Genomic DNA, 7,545 nt, shown 5'->3' on the forward strand with positions numbered 1-7,545 from the left:
CCCCAATGGCAATTATGGCAACAACAGAAATAAATAAATGGGACTTGATTAAATTAAAAGGCTTCTGGACAGCTAAGGAAAAAATCAACAGAGCAAATAGACAACCTACAGAATGGCAGCAAATATTCATAATCTACGCAAGCAATAAAGGGCTAATATCCAGAATCTACAAAGAACACAAATAAATCAGCAAGAAAAAATCAAACAACTCCATTAAAAAATGGCCAAAAGACATGAACAGGAGCTTCTCAAAAGAATAAAAACAAATGGCCAATAAACATATGGAAAAGTGCTCAATGTCACCAATCATTAGGGAAATGCAAATTAAAACCACAATGAGACATCACCTTATTCCTGTCAGAAAGGCTTTTAATAAAGAGGCCAAAACAACAGATGCTGGCATGGATGCAGAGAGAAAGGAACGCTTATACACTGTTGGTGGGACTGCAAATTAGTACAACCCCTATGGAAAACTGTATGGAGATTTCTCAAGAAACTAAAAGTAGACCTACAATTTGATCCAGTAATTCCACTACTGGGTATCTACCCAAAGGAAAACAAGTCATTTTATCAAAAAGACACCTGCACTCAAATGTTTATTGCAGCACAATTCACAATTACAAAAATGTGGAATCAACCCAAGTGCCCATCAATTCATGAGTAGACTAACAAAATGTGGTATATGCATACCATGGAGTACTACTCAGCCAAAAAAAGGCTGAATTAATGCCTTTTGGAGCAATTTGGAAGGAATTGGATATCATTATCCTAAGTTAAGTATCTCAAGAAGGAGAAACTGAATACCACATGTACTCTTTAATAAATTGGAACTAACCGATGGGCACACAAGTGCATAGAGGGAAGTAAAAGTCATTAGAAATCAAGTGGGGGGAGGGGAGGAGAGAAAACATAATGGGCACCATGAACACAATTCAGGTGATGGGCACATTTATAGCCCCGACTTAAGCTGTGTAACAAAAACATTTGTACACCTTTAATTATTTTGAAAATTTTTAAAAAATAGTGTCATAAAATGGTGAATTTGGGGTATGTGAATATCTCAATAGAGCTTTTATTTAAAAAGTGGCATCAAAAAATGACATATTTACAGATAAATTTAACAAAATATGTACAAGATATATTCCCATACAAATGAAAGCTATTCTGAGGGAAATTAAAAGTTTTCTAAATAAAGGGAGAGAAATAACATGTTCATTGGCCTGACGACTCGAGATTATTTATATGTCAATTCTCCTATAGATTTACTGTGATCCCAGTCTAGATCCTAGATGGCTTTAAGTTTGTTTTTTTTAAAGAAAATGTTATATTTATCCTAAAACATATATGGAAATGAAAATGGATGTAAAATAGTTTTAAAAACTATTCTGAAGAACAAATCTCGAACACTTATAGTACATGATGTCAAGATTTTATATAAAGCTACTGTAATCAAGATATTTCAATGAAGATTTATTTCGATGAGGTATTTCAATAAGGATAGGCTGCTAGGTAATAAAACCACAGTCCAGAAATCAACCGAAAGGGATAGGGCCAATTTTTTAAGACAAAGTTGCCAAAGTAGTTTAATTCCAAAAATATAGTATGTATTTTTAAACGATGCTTGAACATTTGATATCCGTATAAAAATCCTTAACCCTGACCTTTACTTTATACCATACAAAAAATTAACTCAAAATGAATCATGAAATACAAAACCTAAGACTTTAACACTTCTAGAAGAAAACACAAGAGAAAAATCTTTGTTAACTGTTAAGCAAAGATTTCTTAGACAAGCCATGGAATAGTAAAAAGTACTTGGCATAAAAGGAAAATAGATAAATTGGACTTTATAAAAATTCACATTCTTTGCTTTTTGTAAGACACTTATTATTGGAAAATATACAAAAAATAAAGCAAACATTTAAAAAAAGGTTTGAATTATTTGTCACAGAGGTATCATCATGTCCTCAGAGTTAATAAAAATCCATTCATTCAACAAACGTACTGAAAGGCTCTGGGTTTGGGACTAGGCATATAGCCACAAAACATTCAGCCTGTTTTGGTATATCGCAGGCATTAGAAGGAAAGGTGAAAACATCTGCTATATTCTTAGCCATGTGTAAGCATTCAAAGTCTTGGAACCAGCAGTAGCAGCATGACATAGCTAAAAATTCTGACTGTGGGAAAGAAATTCCCCCCAACTTTTTTGTGCTCCCTGACCTACAGCTTTGGAGGCCAATACATGAAGGGAGCAGCCAGTCTGAACATTTCTTAGTTCACAATTTTCTCCTGCTTCCCGTAGCACAACTTGTGGCCCTGCTAGGGTTAGGTGCTGTGTTACAATATCAATAATTGCCCTATTTTGAATGGCTGTAAGTTCATATAGCATGATTTATGTCAGTGTTAGCCTTGTGTCTTTCTACAACAATAAAGATTGCTTTAGTTAAATCTCCTTTGGTTCATCAACAACTAATGATCAACCCAGTGGATAAACAGATTGCTTGAATCAAACTATTTTTTCTAGATGGGGTGGTAAGGTTAAAGGGAGTAAATGCAACCACTTTCACAATGTTTTTCTCTCCCTTACAAGACCTATCTCAATATCCACAATGATATTTTAAGTGTGTGAGTAAATTTCTGAGTCCTTTGGAAAGAGAGATAGATATTAATTAAAAAGCTGGATGAATTTGGCAAGAATGGTATACTCATAAATCACAATCACTTTCTAAGCACTTGAGAAAAGCCTTCATTTGCTACTGGAAACATTTAAATCTTAACATTTAATTGAGCCACAGAAAATAAAATCCTATATTTTCGTTATTATCTGAATTCTGAAAGTATTCCCATGAACATTTGGGAAACTTATTCACAGATGTAAGGTTAGAAGCCCCACATTTTCCACCTTGGTGAAAGTTTGTTCAACTATCAATAAAACTAAATACCTGAAAAGAAGTCAAGGATTTGGTTCAGCAAGAAGTTCTTATGTCAGTATTTTTATGTTCTTGTTGCATATAGGGTTTTGATGTATCATTATTTCTATTTTGTTTTTCTATTCTCTAGTACAGATCCATATAAGGGAACATGTCCTTTTTCTAACAAGCACATTCCTCGCTAACATACCTGCCCTATGCACAATGCTTCTGTGTACTCAATATTTGTTCATAGAAAAAGAAGAAGACTTTTCTCATCAGTTCACTCTTAGAGGCATGACTTACTTGAACCTTACGTAGTGTGTATTATCCACAAAAGGAGAGTGTGATCTAAGTGGACAGGGGAGAGAAAAATCAACAAAAACTTTTTCTTATCATGTGAAAGCTGCACTCTTTTAATTTATAGAATTCTACTTAGAATGGATGATTTATGCATTATTTCTTTTCTCCATTTTTAACAGATGAATAATCTATAGTCAACGAAAAGATTTTAACTTTCATTGGTCATCGCGCCTTTATATCCTACACTTTCTGCATTGTACAATCTTGGCCTTTTCTGCGCTACCACCCAATTTACAGAAACAGTTCTTAGGGCTCATGCATTAAATTGCTACACTTTTACATATTTCAGGTCAGCAGTTTAGGAAGTATTATGGGATAAATTTTTTAAAATGGGGGATGGATTAAGTCAGATCCACCTCAGCACGAATCAAGATTATGTCCCTTTCTCATTATAATTATAATAACATTACCTACGGTGATAACTATAGCAACTATAACATTACCATTTATTGAGGACCTCCTAGATGCCAAGAACTATGCTTAATTCTTTGCATTCATTACTAGCTTGATCCAAATAATATTATTAGATATGAATTAGCATGCCTTTATTACAAATGAAATAACTGCATCAGGAACAGTCTAAAAAACCTGCCTTAGATCATAAAACCATTAATTATATGAGCTTAAATACTCATTTTTAAAACAGTAAACATAATATAGATTTATTATGGACTATTTTTTAAACAATAAGTAATTTTATTACATGGGATTGTAAGAATGAGGGTTTATTTAGCTTTCTTTACCATGATCTCACTCAGAGTTCCATTTTCTTGATCTCTAGCACATTGCAAACTTTTGATTATACTGAAATTGGACTGGCCTCAAAGTAATGAATGCAAAAATGTTTTCTGATGGAATTTCAGCTGAAGTCTACTGACCTTAGCTTGCTTTCTTCATATTGCTTTTGAATCTACACTTCTTCCTCTTCTTCCTTGGGATTCTGTAAATAAATATGGAGATTAGTTAGATAAAATTCAATATGCCATCCAGATCAGCCAGTGAAAGTCATTAAGAGGACAACCTACTCAAAATTGGAGTATTTTGAAGAGAAATCAATCTGTCTATTTATGCTATCTATATGCTATAGAGATAGATTAGATAGGATAGATTTACACACACACATGTACACACACAATATTGGGGAGACTCCTGAGAAAGCTTCCTATAAGCCTGGAAGGGAAACAGCAGCTGCTACAGAATGGCGACCAAAGTCCATTGGGACTCTTATCCTTTCTCTCTCCTAGGAAGTAAAACCTTAACCTGTAGGACAGAAGGGCATCAAAAAAAGTCGCTCTTAGGACATTGGTGAAAGTACATTGCAGCTGGGGAAAGGAATTTTTTGCCATGTGGAGGAGGAGCATTTGAAAAGAAGAATATTACAGTTTAGAAAATAACCTTAAAACTGAAGTTTAATTTTCACATATTATTTTTATATAAGAAAGGTTTTCTTTTGCATAAGATTAAAATTACAGTTCACAATTTGTTATTACTTATTGAAAACTAGCTCTCCCATAGTATAGATGAGTCCAACTGTCTGTTTACAATTGGCTTAAACAAGCCTCATTGACTCTTAGTCGGGAAACAATCCTCAGACGGCTTCAGGTCAGGATTAACAGGGTTACTAACAGGGTCATGGTTCATTAAGAAGTTTAGTGTTAGAAGAGTTGTAGTGAAACACAGAATTAAGTTTTGGTTCTCTCCTGGGCAACTGCTGCTGTAAGTTGAAATTTTTCCTTTCATACCATCACTCTCCATAGAGGAATTCTTTTGGTAACACAGAAAATGGTGTTATCCAAATTCTTTTTCTTACTTTTCTAGAAAGTAAAATAGTGGCAAAGAAAGAATGACTCTTACATTAAATTCAGCAGAATAAGCTTAAGGACACACTTAGGAGTCCATTTCTTATTAAGGACCTTTGTTCAACCCCATATCAGTTAAGGTTATATATTAATCAAGGTAGAACTTGAAAGAGCAAGAAATTACATATTAAGTTGAGATATTCACTTTAAAAGTTGTATTAACAAAGTCCAATACAGTTCCTTTTATTTTACAAGGTCCTTTTTTATTATACATCAAATAATTAACTATTCTAAGACATGACTCAGTTAATTTTTTCATTATTCACTACAAGCCACTCCAATCAGAACTTAAAATATTCAATTTGTACATAATTATTTGGCTTTTATTAAAGATAGAATGAAGATAAACATAAATCATTAAAAATATTTTAGAAATTTTTAACAAATCAGTTTACCCTCATGGGAGGATGTGCTTCTACTATATTTTCTAGAATCTTTGAGAATTAACATGCTCTTCTCCAAGTTGGTGGTCCCCAGATCTTTGTCCAGTGACTATCTGAAGATATGATAATGCTCGCAGTTTTGACAGAACTTGCCAGAAGTTAGCATTTTCTTTTTTACAGTGCTCACTGGAACTTGCACTTTTATTGGCAATACTTGATCTTTATAACATGACAAGCTGTTTTGCTAATAAGGAGTCTCAGGGCTAGGAAGATAGGTAACAGTTTTCAATGGGGCTTGCCCAATGTCAATTTAATTTCAGGTGTTGAAATAAACTATAATGCTCTCTTGCTGAAGAAACAGAGTAACAATATGGGAAAAAATTCTTTTACCTTCTGACATTGGGAGTCCTCATAGCATATTGTTATGAAAAGTCATCATATTTGATAAGTGAAAAATTTTATTGTTCAAGAAAGACAAGTTTTCCAGGATTCTGGGTTTTTTTTTTTAATGTCTTATATATCTTTGGTTTCCTATTGTCAAATTTTGCTGGCTTCTTTATTATGTCCCTGTATGATCCTAAAGCATACCACTAACAAGATAAATGACAAGGAGATATTCAGGTTATATTTATAATAAAATGATCTATTCTAGTAGCAGTAAAGTCATAAAAAATATCTGATACTTTTTTAAAAGTCGTACTGAAGTGTGATTTTAAATTTTCATACAAAACTCAGAAGTCATGTGTTTGACCTACTCTAATTTTCTATGATATTTAAGCATTAATAGCGGATTTGAGGCATATACTATAGACATGTAAGTTCTTATGAAAATATACTATAGATTCGCTGACTGAAAAATGTGTGATAAAAGCTATGAGAGGTGTGGTTAGTAGCTACAGAAGAATGAATGCCTCTCTAGACTACTTCATTGAACACTACTCTAACTCTCTCAGTACAACATTAACTTTCTCTGTCTCTCTCTCTTTGTCAATCTCTGTTTGTCTGTCTCACTCTGTCTCTGTCTTTCTCTCTCACTCTGTCTCTGCCTCCACATAGAATAACTTTTAACTGTAACCAGCAGGACTGTTTTGTGGTAAAGATTGGAAACTGCTAGACAGGAAGAGCCCTTTGATCTTCACTTGCACATTCCAGGAATGGAGAGCTCACTCCTTCTTATGTAGCCTACCTCATATTTATAAAATAATTTTAAATAAATTTTACTTTTTGAATAGTAATACATTCATATAGTTCAAAAATCAGAACAATATGAAAAAAGTATGAAAAAAGTCTACACTGAGGCATCCTGCTTCCATTCCTAACTTTATCCATCCTATTCTCAACCAGGCCTCTATAGATCATCAGTTTTGTTAGCTTCTTGTGATCCATCCAGGTGATTTTTCATAAAAGTTATACCAGTAATTACAAACACAAGTAATTAAGAAAACATATATTCTTATCCCACTTTCTTTCTTAAGCAAGAAACATCATCACATGTATACTATTATAGTCTTTATATTTTTCATTTAATTATATATCCTATAGATACTTCTACATCTTCACATGTAAATCTTCCTCATTGTTTTACACAGCTGCATAGAATTCAATATATGTATAAACGATAGTTTATTTAATCAGGCCTATTAAGATGGAAACTTTTATTGTTTCTAGTGTTTTGTTATTACAGACAAAACAGTATTACATGAATAACATACTTCATTTGGAGGCTGGATTTTGTCAATAATAAATCCATAAAGTTAAATTGTTGGACCAATTGTAATTTTTCTATTCTTTGCAAAATTGTCCTTTAAGAATTTCCACTCCCGCAAGCAAGGGCTGAGAATATCTATGTCCTGTCAGCTTCTCAATGAAGTATGTTATCATTTTCTGGATTTTGTTTTTCAATGTAAATGAGAAATGACATCTTAGTATAATTTTATTTTATATGTCACTTATTAAGAGTACGTTTTAGAATCATTTTTGTTTCCCTCATTTGCATTTCTTTTTCTTAATTCTGAAAAGCTTCTTTGTCCA

The sequence above is a fragment of the Lemur catta genome, chromosome 1, assembly GCF_020740605.2.
Source record: "Lemur catta isolate mLemCat1 chromosome 1, mLemCat1.pri, whole genome shotgun sequence".
NCBI classification, from domain to species: Eukaryota; Metazoa; Chordata; class Mammalia; order Primates; family Lemuridae; genus Lemur; species Lemur catta.